Source organism: Pelodiscus sinensis, chromosome 6, assembly GCF_049634645.1.
Source record: "Pelodiscus sinensis isolate JC-2024 chromosome 6, ASM4963464v1, whole genome shotgun sequence".
NCBI lineage: Eukaryota > Metazoa > Chordata > Testudines > Trionychidae > Pelodiscus > Pelodiscus sinensis.
In genome coordinates this window covers 46,701,906-46,720,122 of record NC_134716.1, presented here as the reverse complement: position 1 = coordinate 46,720,122, position 18,217 = coordinate 46,701,906, and the positions used below count along the sequence as shown (strand labels likewise).

Below are 18,217 nucleotides of genomic sequence, written 5' to 3'. Positions count from 1 at the left end.
GAGATCTTGCATGATCTCAAAATAAAAAAGGAGTCATATAAAAAATGGAAACTAGGACAACTAACAAAGGATGAATATAGGCAAGCAACACGGGAATGCAGGGGCAAGATTAGAAAGGCAAAGGCACAAAATGAGATCAAACTAGCTACAGGCATAAAGGGAAACAAGAAGACCTTTTATAAATACATTAAAAGCAAGAGGAAGACCAAGGACAGGGTAGGCCCACTGCTTAGCGAGGAGGGAGAAGCAGTAACAGGGAACTTGGAAATGGCGGAGATGCTCAATGACTTCTTTGTTTCGGTCTTCACCGAGAAGTCTGGAGGTGTGCCTAACGTAGTGAATACAAGCAGAGAGAGGGTAAGTTTAGAAGATAGGATACACAAAGAACAAGTTAAAAATCACTTAGGAAAGTTAGATGTCAGCAAGTCACCAGGTCCTGATGAAATGCATCCCAGGATACTCAAGGAGCTGATAGAGGAGGTATCTGAGCCTTTAGCTATGATCTTTGAAAAATCATGGCAGACAGGGGAGATTCCAGAAGACTGGAAAAGGGCAAATATTGTGCCCATCTATAAAAAGGGGAATAAGAACAACCCAGGAAATTATAGACCGGTCAGTTTAACGTCTGTCCCAGGGAAGATAATGGAGCAGGTAATTAAGGAAATCGTATGCAAACACTTGGAAAGTAATAAAGTGATAGGGAATAGCCAGCATGGGTTTGTGAAGAACAAATCATGCCAAACTAATCTGATAGCTTTCTTTGATAAGATAACGAGCCTTGTGGATAAGGGAGAAGCGGTGGATGTCATATACCTAGACTTTAGTAAGGCATTTGATACGGTCTCGCATGATATTCTTATTGATAAACTAGGCAAATATAACTTAGATAGGGCCACGATAAGGTGGGTGCATAATTGGCTGGATAACCGTAGTCAGAGAGTTGTTGTTAACGGTGCTAAATCCTGCTGGAAAGGGATAACAAGTGGAGTTCCTCAAGGGTCTGTTTTGGGACCCGTACTATTCAATATCTTCATCAATGATGTAGATATTGGGATAGAGAGTACTCTTATTAAGTTTGCAGATGATACCAAACTGGGTGGGGTTGCGACTTCTTTGGAGGATAGGGACATAATTCAAAATGACCTTAGCAAGTTAGAGAAATGGTCAGAGGTAAACAGGATGAGGTTTAATAAAGAGAAATGCAAAGTGCTCCACTTAGGAAGGAACAATCAGTTCCATACATACAAGATGGGAAGCGACTGTCTAGGAAGGAGCATGGCGGAAAGGGATCTAGGGGTCATAGTGGACCACAAGTTGAATATGAGTCAACAGTGTGATGCTGTTGCAAAAAAAGCAAATATGATTCTAGGTTGTATCAACAGGTGTGTTGTAAGCAAAACTCGTGAAGTCATTCTGCCGCTCTACTCTGCACTAGTTAGGCCTCAGCTGGAGTACTGTGTCCAGTTCTGGGCGCCACATTTCAAGAAAGATGTGGAGAAATTGGAAAGGGTACAGAGAAGAGCGACAAGAATGATTAAAGGTCTAGAGAACATGACCTATGAAGCCAGGCTTCATGAACTGGGCTTGTTTAGTTTGGAAAAAAGAAGATTAAGGGGGGACATGATAGCGGTTTTCAAATATCTAAAAGGGTGTCACAAGGAGGAAGGCGAAAATTTGTTCCTTTTGGTTTCTGAGGACAGGACAAGGAGTAATGGGCTTAAAGTGCAGCAGGGGAGGTTTAGATTGGACATTAGGAAAAAATTCCTAACTGTCAGGGTGGTCAAATATTGGAATAAATTGCCAAGGGAGGTGGTGGAATCTCCCTCTCTGGAGATATTTAAGAACAGGTTAGATAGACATCTGTCAGGGATGGTGTAGGTGGAGCTTGGTCCTGCCTTGAGGGCGGGGGGCTGGACTCGATGACCTCTCGAGGTCCCTTCCAGTCCTATTATTCTATGATTCTATGGTTCTATGACTTCTGCCACCCCTTGCACACTTCTCAGTATTATGCTAATCATTTGTTCATTCACTCTTTCCAGGAAAGAGCTAACTGAAATACTTATCAGACCCACAGGTTGCTTTGTTCTACAACCTACTTGATTAATTAAGGGATCTAGTTTCTCAGAGAATCATACAGGCATAGAGCTAGAGGAGGAACAATGCAGCGCACTGTAATGAGGCAAAACCAAGTAAACCTACATCACTCTTGCCTTGTGTTTGTTCAACCTGTTTTTAAAATTCTCTAATTATGGGAATTCTACAATTCCCCTTGGAAGACTATTTCCAAGATTATGAAAAAAATTCTAGCTATAAAAGTAAATAAAGTTTAATCAAAATCTCCTTTGCTGCAGATGAGGGTCATTACTTTTTGTCCTAATTTCATTGGACATGGAAAATATTTGAGCACCAACCCCTTTAAAACAGTCCTTAACATAGTAAGACTTATCTGGTCTCCCCTTCTGAAGCCTAACTATGCCCGGTGTTTTAACTTTCCCTTACATGTCAGGTTTTCTAAACCTTCCCCCCTCCGCCTCCCCCCCCCCGCCCCCGTCCTCTGGATTCTAATTTGTCCACATCTTTCCTAAAGTGTGGTGCCCAGAACTGGACACAGATCTGCTGAGGTCTTACTGTGCCAAGCAGAATAGGTCAGATGCTCCTGAATATACCTCAGAATATTAGCCTTTTTGCAAATGCATCAAACTGTCTATATTCCAGCAGTACTACCATCTAGCCAGTTATTCCCATTTTGTTGTAGTACATTTAATTTTTCTGTCTTAAGTGCTTTATTCAATTGTCTTGTTTAATTCAGACCAATTCTCTAATTTGTCAAGGTCCTTTTTAATTATAATACTGTCTTCTAAAGTGCTTGCAGCCCTCTCAGATTGGAGTCATCTACAAGATTTATAAGTATATTTTCTACTCCATTATCCAAGTCATTAATGAAAATACTGACTAGTACTGAACCCAAGTCTGACGCTCATGGGACCTCCTTGGATAGGCCAGCCCCGTTTGATACCGATAACTACTCTGAATATGGTCTTTCAACTTGTTGGGCACCTACTTACATTACTTTCATCAAGATCGTATTTCTTTAGTTTGATGAGATCATCTTGTGGGACTGACAAAAGCTTTAATAAAAATCAAGATAGATATCTCACTGTCTACTACTGCCTCACATCCACTAGACCCTGTCAAAGAAAGAATTCATTTTCAGCATCTTGGTGAGAATACTTGAAGACACATCAAGTTTCATTATTTTGGTTCAAGGAGGAATTTGAAAAACAGGTTCCTTTCCTGTACCATTGTTTTTCAAATTCTTATATTTAGCTGTGTCAGGCCTACCTGGTACTTGGATACAAGGCCACCAAGAAAAAAAATTGCAGTGTTTTAAAGGACAATGCATGTACAGCATCAAGTAGGCATCACTTTTTATATAGGATAGTGAGGATATATTAATACTACCTTCTTTCAGATCAGATAAAATTGTAAGCCATAATCACTCATGTCATCAATGTATCTCTCAGGAGAGATCTTTCTAGTCATAATTTCAAGTTAGTTACTCATGATTTATCTACTGAAAATGAATCCTGTCATTTAAGCTACAGAATTTAAGTTTAACTCCTCTCCTCAAGTTTGTGTACTGCTACCAAGTTCAATTTCTACGTGTGGAGTCCACTTTAAAGCCTAGTTGAAAGTTTCCAGGTAACCAGTCATATATAAATACAAGCTATTATTAATGAGCTACAACTCCCTTTTTATACCCCATTAATATCTGGCTGATCAATTTATAGTTCAACTGATAACTGCCAATAATGATAAATGTGTTAACTATAACCCTATTTTGAATGTTTTAAGAGTTCAATAGTTCATTACAAGCAGCACTGAATGAAGATAATCTAGTAAAGAAATCATATTATGTATCAAGTCTATAACCGTCCCCTATCACTCCTCCAAAAAAAAAAAAAAAATCAAAGTTAATACTATCAACAAGAAAGAAGTCTCTTTCAACTGTTAAAACTTAATCAAAGTGATCTTAAGTATTATCTATCATAGTGAAAGAGTAGTTCAATACATAACTAAGACTCTAAGGATTGCCCAAAGGCAAAAGGGGGAAATTATCATTGCTATCTATTGTTTTATTTGTGCAAAGATTCACACAGGTGCTCAACTACTATATAAGTGTTTAATAAGAAAAACGGACAAATGAACGAAGAAAGGAACTCTTCCAGTCACTTGAACTGTACCTTTGCAGAGACCAGAAGAACAAGCCATCTAACTTATCTTGTGCATTTATTGCTAGTTTCTGATAAGTTTAATCAAATAATGAGTTAAGATTAAGTAATGTAGATACACTTGAACCTCTTAAGCCATCAATCTCGTGAAACACAGTATACCAGACTATGGAATTTTCCAAATCATGGGTGTCTACCATGATGAAGGATGCTAGGGATAGAGGTGCAGGGTCTGGGAATAACAAAGGGTACAGGATCTAGAAGGAAGGGGTGGGTCAACTACTTGGCACCCCATTTCCAGGGCCACACATGGCTCTGTACCTCATGCAAAGCCTCCAGAGTTTGTGAAAGCAACCCCCACTCTGAAAATGTTTTGACATAGCTGAAAAAAGTTTATAGAATATGAAATTCCAAGTTATAAATAGCATATTCATTACATAGTTTATATTTCTGCTAAATTTGGATACCGCCACAATATTCATCTCACTGTAACATTTAACACTGTTGTTCCTTCAAACCTTAATACTGCTAAGATTTACATGAGTAAGTTACTAAGTATGCAAGTAGCCACGATATAGCATGTGCTTAAATTTTTGCAGGATCAAGGCATAGAAAAATGAAACCTTTAACTGTTGGTACTTGCAGAATTGGTAACACACATACATCTAGCTCCAATTAGCAAAAAAAAGTTGACTAGATAAACTTGGAACATGAATAGGTTAAAGTTTAACCAAAATTTCATGAATTGTATATGGATAACAGAAAGAAATGAAAATCTTAACTATTAACCAGTATTACAGTCCACATTAAATGCACATTTAAAACTACTTCTTACTTAAACTTTGAATACTCCATAAAAGCATTCGTCCTCAGAAAAATGAGAAGCAGTGATAGTGGAGGATTCCTTTATTATGTCTCAAGTTATCACCTTTACTCGATTAACAAGAGAACAGTTTTCCCATAGGGTTTCCAAAAAAGTCAACATGTCCATGAGAATATTTACTCATAACTGGGAAAGTCCAGCTGGCGAACAGATTGCTCCTCCTTTGAAGGAATGGAGGGAAGCAAGGAACAGACAGGCCCAAGTGTTGCTATTCTGGTGGAGAAGTGAGAGAAAAAAAGCAGCAACTTCAGAGCTATACAGTGGAGGAAATATACACACTCAGGAAGACAGTGGTAACGAAAGAGCCCAACTAACATGGTAGGTCATGAATGTAGGGTAAAACTATTTAAAATTATTTGATGAAAAATGATTTATTGAACTGTGAGAAGGAAAGAGGTGATTTATTACAGAAGTTTTATATAAAAGTACAGGTTGAACCTCTGTGGTCCAGGTCACTCTGGGCTGACAACATTTGTGGTCCAAAAGGACCACAGATGTTGCGGGACTAGAGAACCCCAGTGGCAAAGGTTGCCGGCAACTTGGAATGGAGCCTGCAGCCAGCTTGGCTGCAGAGCACTGAAGCGAGGCTACCACAGCTCCCAAAGCCAGAAGGCTGGGGAGTGATTGCTAGGGAAAGGAGCCCTACAGGAGCGGGGGAGGGGAGTAGGGTGGCTAACACCCCTCCCCACCCCACTCCCAGACCTCCCTTGGTCTGGCAAACTACCATGACCAGTCCTAGACAAGTCCCGAGGGTGCTGGACCAGGGAGTTCTAACTTGTATATGCATGGACAGGGCTTGACAAACGGCTGTGAAAGCCGCTCACCAGTCCCGCACTGCACATGTGCACGAGCCGCATTGCACATGTGCACGGCGCCGGTAAACAGGGCGCACGGTTGAAATCTACTCACGATGGGGAGAGGGAAAGAGCAAATGAATACCAACTCCACCTGTGATCAGAGGCCCAATCTTGTATTTAATCTCTGACTCTTAATGAATATAAGGCCAGAAGGGACCTCCTGGTATCACAGACTACCAACTACTTAGAAACCCTGCACGCCATTAAACCCAACAACTGAAGCTGAATCAAAGTCTTACAGCCCACAGAAGACGATTATGTGCCATACGAAGAGAAGAGGTGGAATAAGGTACACAAGTGCCTTAGGCCCCTGCAATGGCAAGGAAATAATTGGGGCTACATTAAGTCTGTATGACGTGAAATTACATACAATAGCCTACACCAACAAAAGAATATTTAAGATGCTAGACTTGGTCACTTTTTAACTTGCTGGAACTTTCAACTTTGTAATATTTTGAAAGAAAAGGATAGTCTGTGTACAGAAACAGCTCCTCAAGGACAAAGCAGAGTAACCAGGAGACTGCCTGCTCTAAAAATCAATTAAAAATTTAAAAAGTGGGCTTGAAAAGCAAAAGAATTAAGGACTCAACAATGAGAGGGAGGTCTCCATTCTAAATGTTTTCTTTGGAACTTTTTCTGGGCAAGGTCAGAATAAGGAGAAATGTGCATTCCTTTTCCTCTTAGGTTTGTAGTTTTTTCTCCTCCTGCTTGTGTGAAACTAAGGCTATGCCTTCATTACAAAAAAATGCTAACAATGTAAAAAGGCACCTACCTCAATGTAAAATCCTAGAAGAGACCAAGGGCACAGATAACTTTAATCTCATTGTAGGTACTTAAAGTCAATCTAGTACTCCCCAGCTGTGATTGAGCTGAGCTAGGTCAAAACTATCTGTGCTTGGTCTCCTCAAGGATTTTATATTAAGAGAGCTATCTTGATGTAAAAAGAACCAAATACCTTTTTCTGGGGTGAGGATAGAACTTAATTCACCTTCAGGAATTTGAAAAGAAACATGTCCTACAAATTATTAGATCACAGAGTATTGGAGGAGGGAAAAGCAAGTGATACAAAAGGGGGAAAACTGCATTGTCTTTCAAGAACACAGTACTTAAAAAAAAAACCTAACAAATTACAGGTTAAAACTCTCTCAACTTCTTGGTCCAGCAACATCCGTGGTCTAGCATGGATGTTGCAGGACCAGAGAGTCCGGGTGGAAAGCCAGCAGCAGAGAGCCCTGTGGGGCCGGTAGGGCAGTGGGCAGCCTGCAGTGAGCTGCCAGCAGGACTTCCCAGTGGAGCTGGGAGACCCAGTGCTTGGCTGCCTGGTGGGGGTAGGAGCTGCAGCATGCAGCTGCCCAGTGAGCAAGGAGCCCCAGTACACAGCTGCCTGGTAGGGCTAGGAGCCATGGCTGCAGTAGCTGCTCAGTGTGGTGGGCAGGGCAGCGGGGCTGGCAGCAGGTGGACTGGGCTGGACCAAGGCTAGGGAGATGGGCAGTGGCAGGGGGGGCCAGAAATGACCTCCCCTGGTCCAGAAAAATCCCTCATCCGGGACGGTCAGGTCCCAAAGGCTTCGGACCAGGGAGGTCCAATCTGTAGTTAGCTCCCCTTTCCCCTAAGCTTGTGAATTTTCTCATCTCCCTCCTCTCTCAGGTCTTGGGCAGGTTCAGCCTGAGAGTGCACATGAGCAAACCACTCTCGACTATCTCCTGTACCCATTGCTACCTCAGCAAAAATCAATTGCTTATTTCAAAAGTTCCTACAGAACCCAAACAGAGGATTTACATCATTCTCTCTATACATTCATACATTTAAAATAAAAAAGTATGTTTCTCTGACTTGCTGTTGTATAAAGACTTGCACAAGCAGCAAGTGCAAAAAGTGAAACCAACTACCCATAAAAACAGTGTCAAATCGGAATTGTAAACATAGGTTTATATGTTCCCATCTTTGTTATAGGTTTTACTTGTAACCATAAGCAAGGCTGGACAAATAACTTAATCGGCTTGCCACAACCCGGAAGAGCTGGCACAGAGCGATCTGCGCATGCGCAGAACCACGCGGCTGGCGAGTGGGGCTCGCTGCCGCTTGGTGAGCCCTGACCATAAGGAATAACCATTCAAAACATATGTTTTTAAGCTGTGACTTTACTACTAAAGATGATTAAATGGAAAGATACTGTGGAGCAAATTGTGTACTTTTTAATATGTAGGCAAGCCAATGCCAGATAACTGAGGGATACAGTTAACCCTGAAACTTAAATAACATTTCTGTTGACAGGTGAGCTAGAAGAGCATCCAGCTCACCATTTTGCTGATGTACTGACTCTGCAGTGCCAACAATCAAAATATATTTTACGATCAGTGGTCTGATTTTCAAAAGGTGTTGAACACCTACCATCTATTTACATGGTCTTCAAGACCAATATTTAGGAGTACTGAAAGTCAGGACATACAAAAGCAGAACATTCTATTAAGTAGATGTCATGCTTACATTTTGAACTTTGAAAAGTGAATTGGATTTAATATTACTTAGGACACAAAGTAAAAGGGGTTCACATCTCTTGTCACTTTGTATTTCCACTTGTCAAGAGGCATCTTCAGCAGCCTGGTCTACTCTGCCATTTTTTCTTTAGCTCTATCACACAAGAACTATAATGATCAACTTGGCCACCACTGGGTTACACAACATGGTGGTCATGGAATAGAAGACATTAAGAAAATGACCATTAATAGAACAACTTACATTAATAAGATAACCAGAATTCTGAGAAGAGTAACATGAACTAGTTCATAAAAGACTGCCAAAACTGATTGAGTGTCAGATACGCCTCCCTCCCCTTCGATTTTGTTTCCAGACATGGAAAGAAAGACTAAAATGACATAGGGTAATTTTTTACATTTTTGTAGGATTCAAAGTTGAGCAAAAGTGTTTTGAAATATAAAGGAGAGATAGCTACCTCTCTTTCAGAAGAAGGAATCCAAAGTATTGTAAAAAAACAGAAATGTGTTGTTATAGAGAAAGCTACAAGACAGCAGCTATGTTAGGACAGGAGAGCTTCATATAGTTTAGAACAAACTTGGGGAGTTTTACTGTAAACCATTCAATTTTTGCACCAAATATGTGCAAATATAGTCCACTCTAACTGTGCAGAAGACAGACACCTGTTGCTGATGTGCTACTGCTATTCAATAATACAGATATTAAACTTTATTAATGTAGACTGTTATCTAGTCTATGAGGTAAAGTGAGATATACAGGGTTACCAGTTTCTTGTGTAAATGTATGTCGTCTAGCTCAGCTGCTCCCAGGCTTCATTGGTTCACCTTCTTAAACTGCTAAGAAGTGAATGGATGGGATATCATGATCACTTACCACAACTGGGAAGTTCCTACTCTATCTCAACAGACAGCTGCTGGAATAAGCAAGAAAGCAATCTCTTTAAAACTGTTGGGAATGAGTACAGTTTCACAACAAGGGCTTATTTCCAGGCCTTAGCTCACTGTTTATCAAATGCAGCCATTTTGGCAGCTGCCAGGGGTTTTCCATGTGTCCATGAGAGTCTTCTGGATTGTGGTTTGGGGACACGGAGGGAAGAACGAGAAGCACAATGCAACAGCCACTCCCCCTCTCCCCTATTGCTCCTGGATGCACCACTCTGCAGGTCTCGCAACGCTGAAGGAGAAAGGTGATTTCTACTTTCAGGGAGTAGGAATTTAAGGAGCCTGGCTGAAGACCAAGGCTTCAGCTATTGGGCTTCAAGCCACAACATCCAGCTTTAACCCTGAAGTCTGAAGCACTGACTCCCAACCCTGGCCATGCATCTCTGGCCCTCAGCCATAGGGCTTCAGATTCCAAGTCCCAGACCTTCAGCAACAGACTCCAGTCCCTGTCTCTGGTCATGCAGTGCTGGATTCCCTGTAAGTTGTGATCTTGTGCAACCGCTCAGGAAAAGATTCCAATGCCACTCTGCTGATTAGCAGAGCTCCCACAGCTAGGTTTTTCTTTCTACTGGTGGTGCATATTCACGTGTTCCTTGGAGAACATAAAATTATTCTGCACCTAGATGGAAAAGATATGGGGAATGTGGCACTGACTTTCATCCATATGCTCCGATTTCCGGCTGTAGGTGTAGATCTCCGGCCATGGCTTCAGGCTATAGCACATGCTGGACCTCTACGCTGATCCTTGGCTGTGCGGCAGAAGACTCAGACCCCAAGCACCAACTCCCAACCCAACCATGGTTGACCCCCAGCTGCACACTCCAACCTCCAACCTCGGCCACTGCGCCAGGATGTCGATCCGGGGTTCTGGTGGATGCTGTCCACGAGCACCAGTCCTGAACCCAGAAGCAGATCCCCAGCCCTCGTCACACTGCAACAGTTGCCAACTCCAGGCTCTAGCAGGTGCTGGCCCTAGATGCCAATGTCAAGTCCCAATTGCACAGCAGCAAGCTCCAGTAGGTGCCTACCCAGGCCACTAACTTCTAACCCTGACTCTGCAACAGCAGGTGCAGCCGTGAAGCACCAACCCAAGGTGCTGATCCACAATAACACAGCAATGGTTACAAGCTAGGGGTGCCAATCCCAGCCTACATGGCAGCATGTGCTAATCCCCAGCCCTGGGGATTAAAGATGCCAACCCTGGGCTCTAACCATCCCCTTCCTCCCTCTTTCAGGCACCAATTCACACCCCTGATCACACAGTGCAGACACATCCCCCCAACCCCCATATCATCCCAACCTCTGCTACCTCATGCCCCAATTCAGATTTTAACTTCCCAGGACATGCTGCGAAAAGCAATATTTACATACACATATTGCTTTTCATAACATTTTATTATCAAATATGCAAAAAACTCAAAAATCCATTTTAATCATCTATATACAGGCATATTTGTTTTTTCCTAAAGCTAAGTATTTTTAGGAAAAAAAAGCTTCCTGGTGGCCACCAGCAAGAGGTAGTAACTGCACTCTGAGGTCATCAAAAATTTGCTTTGAGAACTCCTGCTCTAGATGAAGTTACATGGCTGTTTTGCCAAGGCTGGGAATGGAAGTCAAAGGTCACTAAATGGTTAAAAGGATTATTGGAAGGGAGAAAAATTGTCAACGAGTTCAGATATGGATATACACAGCAAAAGGGCTCGGCAGTGTGCCTCAAGTAATCTGAAGCCTTCCCAAAATTCAAAGGGATGGCAAATCTGAAGATGTGCATATGAACTGCTTACTGTTTTGAAATCTGTTTTCTCTGTAATGCTTTGATTATAAATCAAACAGGGGGCTGTACCCTCTACTTACTATACTTGCCAACTCTTCCTCTCTCTGGCAGCTTTTGTGGCCACAGAGAGGGATGTCGTCATTCAGACGCCTGTCAGGAAAAACTTTTTTCTAGAGACATACAGAATACTTTGTTTTATAAGGATGCTGTCTGGTCACTGGGTACCATGACTGCCACTGCTTCTGAGGAGCACAACTACAGGCACAGAAAACAACTCTGGTCTACTCAGGTAATCACTGTTTGTACTTCAGAACAAGGCCAACTCCTGAGTGTGGTAAAATCATGTGATTCTATGCAAAGAGACTTAAGAGTGAGATTGGATAGAAGACAATTTGCAAAGACCAAGGAAGGTCAGAGGTGTGGATAGCCTAGTAACTGTGACAAGACATTCGTCCTAGATTTAAGTGCTACGATGTCACAAGTCACCATCATGGAAATAGTTAGATGGCACAAGTGTGAAATCAAAACGGCTACTTCATAGAAGACATTTTTTAACATGCCAGCATCACTCTGTCTGGAGAGAGAAGGAGGGGACAAAATGAGTTTCATCTCCAGACAGACTGCAGTTTAAGAGCTTTAGCATGCACACATCTGTTATCAAACACAATGCTCATAAATAGTTGCCTTGAAGACCACGGACTTCTCATGGCAATAAGTACTATATTTGACAGTAAACACTTGCAGGAACAGGCTCTAAACAATACACACATTCAGCAACAAAGAAAAGTTACAGGATAGTTACTGAAGTTTTAAATAAATTATTTTAGATGTTTGCAAAATACCATCCGTGGTTCACGACCTTAGCTTCTTGAACAATAAGCTATACATTCTATTTCTCTAAAATTTCTCACAATATAACAGTTGGGGTAGTTGAAAAATACATTAACTGAAAAGACTCAGATGTCTTATCTTGGCATCTTCATCCACAACCCCAAAAATTTTATCTGCAAGTCTAGAATGGCTGAAGAATGCTTTAGGAAATAAATGCTGTAAAGTGGAAAAAAAAAATAGTTTAGTGTTGCCTGCCTCCACCCTCAGCTGTGCAGCTTCCTCCTGCCCCAGTGGCAAGGGAGGGGAAGTCTGGGCGGACGTGGCCTTGGCTGGATAGGGAGGAGGGGCTCCTACGCTGCGGCCTTGGCCCGACCCTCCTCAGTGGCTGGGGGGAAGAGCCAGGGATGCCTAGAGAGGGAGGGGAGTTGGTGAGTGTAGCGAACAGGGGGCTCAGCCCCCTAGTATTAATGTAAAATAATTCTATAGGCATCAATAACCACCTTGCAAAGATCTGCAGACACTAGAACCCCATACTGAAAATTAAGGTATTCTACAACGTAAGCTTTTGCCACTGTAGATGCCTGTGAGAGCTGGAGGTACCAATACACTTAAAAAAAGTTAAAGGGTAGATGAAGGAAATGTTTGACTTCTCTTAATATGGAACCATACCAGTTCCATGCCATACACTTCAGAAAAGGAACATCGAGAAAGCGCCTCCAGTCTGGGAAATACTTTCAACATTTGTCAATTACATTATTAAATTAGGAGTTATGCTGGCTTATATTTGGCTGCCTGTTTTGGTTCAATATTTAACATTCATCCGTATGATAAAACAATCCTGGATATTGATAGTAATTCAAAGTGAATGCCTTGGTTGAGCTATTCAAAGTTATCTGGTGGTTATAGACATCTTCTATTAAACTTTTAATGAAAATTATGACAAATCCCTCGACTGCTTTAAAAAAACTCATTTACTGTATGTTGGGGAAGGAACAGAATACAGACATTTACTCAAAATTAATTCTGATTCATGTTTTTGTTATGCAGTATGTTGATGTTTAGGTAGGCTTCTCTGAGTTTGAAAATGGACCACACCATCATGTGCAAACCTACAGCTTTTAATAGAGCTATAACCAGAAATCTTTTAAGTTCTAGGTAAGAGCAAGCTAAATGATTAACCTTCTAGGTGTAAGCTACCTATCTATGCCAACTACTTAAAAGAAAGTTGAAGATGAGAAAATAAATCAACTTAAATCCTCTGTAAAAGGGAGGTTCTCTCTCATCCAACATAGTAGTTTGTTTCTTTGGGTGGTTTTAAACAACGAAAACACCACAAGAATATTTCAAAGAATGAAGATGAATCCTTTACATACAGAATGAAATGGAGTCAATGAAAGTATTTTATTGCCATTTTGATCTGAAAGTGTACTTCCTCTCATATATTCTAAAGCACCATCACATCAATACTACACAGTCAGATAGAAACAAAATAAACCTGTTATGCATTTTTCAGATAACATCATTTGGACACATCAACATGAGGATAGTTTTGGGCATGGTCTAAAATTGTGTCTTCAATCATACCATCACAATAAGTTTCCACAAGGTTATGTATAAAATACCTTCCTGCCCATATTAACAGAGTCAGTTTGAACTCCCTGATAAGTTTGTGAGTAAAACCAAAAGCACAACTTGTTTACAATAACAGACCTTTAATAGAAAAGATAAGCTGTTCTGTCTTGCTCTTCAAAAACCTTAATTCTATCTGGCAAAACAAGTTGGAATTTAATGAAGTTATCTATAATGAATTAAAATATTTTAAAGCAAGATTAACAGACATTGCATCAACAACGTTTCTTTAAATCTCAATATGGCAAGAAGGGTTTGGAAGCTGTTATTGGGAGGAAGATACAGAATAAGATGAATGATGGAAGGGTATTATTGACACAACCATATTAACAGCTAAAACAGAAGAGCTGGAGGAATTCAAGAGTACATGAATTAAAATGGCCTATACATTCAAAGTCCATTTAATCATTTGTAAAGCTCTGTGCTAAAATGCATAACTATACTCAATGGTGGTTGTTGTTTGCACCAAAATCCACGAATAAAAAAAAATGTTAATAGGTTGGTTTATAAGTTTCCCACTTTTCACCCCCTCCTGCTAGCCTATCAATAAAGTGTTTACATGTTCTTCCCCTATCAATCTTGTTTTACTTATATTACTTGTTTTAGTTATGTTAATGAGTAATTTATAATAAATCTTGATGAATATTGTCCTGTTCTATGTTTTTCCACTAATATCACACTTCGCATTTCAAGCACAATAACCTTGATAGCTTCTTGAATGTTATATTTTATTTGACTTCCAACTCCCAGAAGTAGTCTTCCAATGGTACCCAACCTGCTCTATTTGAATTTAAAGAAAAAAAAAAAGAGAGAAAAGTTGGGAAGAAAATCCAAGCAGTTCCCTATGGAACACTATTGAGAAAGAAGTAATTGATCTCTCTCTATAACACACTAAAAACATTCATTTTGTAAAGCATACAGGATATACAAAGTTACTTATAGGCAGTCTACAACAGCACTAAGCAACCATGAACTGCATTTATTCAACTGCAAGAAAAGTTAGCACCTAGCTTAGAGAGCAAAATCCAGCTCCAACATAAATGCCAGTTTTCACTGGTGAATTATGTGGGTAAACATTTTGACTTTAAATTATCTTGAAACAGTTACATATAAGTCTATCACGTTAGTTTTACTTCAACAAGATGGCAGTTGCATATTAACAGGCCTTTAAGAAAGAGATGGGACCGCCACATGCATAGTACTGGTGAAGGCTTTTAAGACAGAATAATAATAATAAAAAAAGAATTGCAGTTTTGAAATGTATTTGATATATGATGCACTGTAGTCTAGTAGTTTACTTCTCTTAGGAAATTTTAATGGTTCCACGTCTATTACTGAAGAACTTTGTAAGGTTAAAGAAATAACTGAAAACCACAATACCTCCATTGCAGGAAATATAGAGGATACACATTCCAAACTGATCTTCTAATTTGGACCTCAGTTCTACTCAACTGACATTTTGTAAGAGAGGTACAAATTATAGAAAATTGACACAGCCAGTAAAATACATCATACCTAATTCCACTTAACCGTATCTCAAAACCTACACAAAGGCAAGCATATCAGTCTGTTTCTCACCCAGAAGCTTTAAAAGCAAAGCACAGTATCAAAAAGTTAAAATGTCACCTTGGAGCACAAGTCAGATATTTATTAATGGAAGTTAGGCTTATCAGTAAGTAACTGTAATGATTCCAGAAAAATCTGCAATGGTGCATGTTATCCAAGTCGGCAAAATAATTTTAGTTTCAACTACGTTAGCTGCATTGCAGACAATACACCAACAGAATTATACTGTAAATTTAAACTTTGAAAATAAAATGTTTATTACTAAAGTCGCAACATGTACCAAGATGCCTGGGAAGCACTAGAAAGTCATTATTAAGAGGACTTGTTTTCCTTCATCTTCCTAGGCTAAAACAAACCTAAGGGGGGAAAAAAAAATCAACACTACTTCAGATAATAGGGAAAATATGCACAAGAATTTGCCTGAAAATATAAGCTTGACATCTAATTTAGAAATTCATCATTCATAGACTGACTTCGAGGAATTCTTCTGGAAGCCAGTAGGGGGTGCTGTGGTTAACTGAAATGTAAGGGTATGGGACTGAATGTTAGCCCAGTGCTAGGACTCAAAAGTCTTGGAGCCAGTAGGACAGAGGCATGCTCTCTTGTTGCAGTTCAACACAGCACACTGAAATTCACAATGCGTTTCAGATTTCTGGCATACCCACCATCATGTTTCTTAAAGAAAACATCCTTCAGCCATGATGTGGTCATGACAAGGGCAAACAGGTTTGTACAACAAACCTGGCATTGCAAAAGAGGATTCAGCAAGCTTCCATTTCAGTTTTTGGATCTTTTGGCATGGTAGCACCTCAATACTGTATTGAAGATATACACAAAAATTCCAAAAGCCTACATTATCATTTTTATTTAAACACCCATTCTGACCTAAGTCATCCAGTTCTTTTTCAAGGGACTGTATTGAGTTGATATCTTTCTAGTGAGCCATATTCTTCAAACAAAACAAAACAAAAAAAACTGCTCTAGAGCATTCTGCAAGTGCAGCACAGAGCATTTCATCTTTGCCAACATTTTGGTGCATCAGTTTCCCCCCCACCCCCACCACCTCCCTAAAGAGAAAAAGACACGCACATTCCAAACAAGCCTCACTCAGCAGGGCTCACCCCATTCACCTCCCTCTCCCTCCCTCCGCCCCGGGCCTTGCCGGGCTCCCTCTGATTTTAGGTTTCATTTTGTTGTAAACAGCAAAGCGAAAGGAGAATGCTGCCAAAGCAAGGATCCTTACCCTTGAAATCCCGCCATGCGCGCAAGAAGGAGGGTGAACTGCTTTTCCTCCTTTGGGGGGGGCGGAGGGGGTGGGGAAGGAGATTAGGGATGGGGGGAGAGACAGAAAAGCACGGACGGATGAAACATTAAGAAACGGAGAGAGCCAGAAGAGAGCAGCCTGGTGGAAGAGCAGGGCGAGCGTCAGCCATGTTGTGTGTGTGTTGGTCCAGTATTTACAAACCTGCAGCTGCAGCAGCGCTTGGAGTCTGGGAGAGAGGGGAAGGAAGGGAGAGAGGGAGGGGGAAGGGCGAGGGGGCGGGAGGGAGAGAGGTACCGAGGCAGGCAGGCAGAGAGGGAGGAGGGGGAGCGCGGCGGCAGCAGCAGACAAAGGAAGCCAGCAGAGCCCGAGCTAGGCGCGCTCACACACACGCGCACACGGAATGTCTCAGACAGCGGCAGCGCCGCGTCGCTCCGGTGCGGGGGGCCGGGCTCAGTCCCGCCGCCACACCAGCGCCCCCCAGGCCCCGCTAACCCCATGTGCCCCAGCGGGCACCGGTCCCCTGCGCCGGGGGGGGGGGGGGGGGGGGGAGAAGAGACACACACGCCGCAGCGGGGCTGAATTCTGGGGCTTTGCCAGCCAGGGGACCCTCCCCCGTGCGGGGCCCGCAGCCCGCGAGCTGGGCAGGAGGGCGCAGCCGGGAGGCGGGGGGAGAGCGGTGCCGGGGCAGGCGGCGGTGGGATCCCTCCCCCAGGGCCCGTGGGGGGCGGGCCGGGAGCGGGCACACAGGGGCCCTCCCCGGCACGCCCCAGGAGGAAGCGGGGCCCCGAGGCTGAGCCGCTCGCGGCGGCCGGGAGGGGGCCCCGGGGCGGGGCGAGCCAGGAGCAAATAAATAACTAATAGCGGCCCCGGGGGAGGGGGAGGCTGGGAGCGGCGGCTCCGGCTCCCCCCACAGCGACTCCCTCCGGCGCGCCCTGGTACTGGGCCAGGCCAAGGGCGGCGCGACGAGCTCTCCCCCTCCCCCTCCGCTCCCTCGCGCTCACCTGCTGGCCGGACGGGGCCCGCGGGTGCCAGGCGGGCGGCCTGGGGGTGCCAGCGCTGCAGCTGCCGGAGCCCCCCCGCCTCAGGCCGCTCAGCTCCGCCGCGGGGACAGCTGCGCCCCGTCTCTCGCGTGCCCCCCTCCGCTGCCGCCGCTGCCTGCTGCTCGCCTCTGCCACATTTGGAGCCGCCGCTCCCCGCGCTGGTTCCGCGGCCAGGGTAAAGGCCTCCTCACCTTCCTGCCAAATAGTGAGCCACCCGCATCCCAGGCGTTCAAAATACAGCCCCGCCCTCCTCCACCGCCACCTCCCGCGCGCAGGCGCACTCCGCCTGCCTAACTGCGACAGGAGAACAGGAAGCTCCCCTCCCCTCCATGGCCACTTGCAGCCTGCGCTCACCACAGTGCGCCTGCGTGGAATGAGCTTGCCCGCCCCGTGCTGTGGTCAGCAGCCGGCCCTCGCTGTACTGAGCTCTCTGCGCAGTACGCGCCAGGGGCGGCCAGCACCACCTCCCTTCCGGAGTTGCCTGGCCCTGCCTGACCCTAACGGCCTTTCCGGGGAGGTGGCACGTGGGGTGTGGATGCCCCAACTTTGAGGGCAGCTTGGCCACAGAGCTCTCCACGTAACCCCGGGAAGCTCATGCAGCCAGGTTGCTAAAAAGCTTGCTCCTCTGTGCCCTCTGCAGAACGGAATGCATTAAACTTTGGAAAAAGTGCAAAACGTGTAGATATTAGACAAGATCACAAAGA

At 43.3% G+C, this 18,217-nt stretch overlaps 1 protein-coding gene across 4 annotated transcripts in view; it reads right to left on the bottom strand.

Annotated features, from left to right (window-relative positions):
• The window catches only part of SPIN1 (spindlin 1), a 116,933-nt gene extending 99,184 nt beyond the window's left edge, over positions 1–17,749 (bottom strand). For 2 of the 4 annotated variants that reach the window (XM_075931859.1, XM_075931861.1), the window contains exon 1: positions 17,475–17,749. The gene's annotated coding sequence lies outside the window, so the exon portion shown is untranslated. The other 2 variants (XM_075931860.1, XM_006131895.3) reach the window with 2 other exon arrangements.
• Positions 17,750–18,217: the final 468 nt, after the last annotated feature.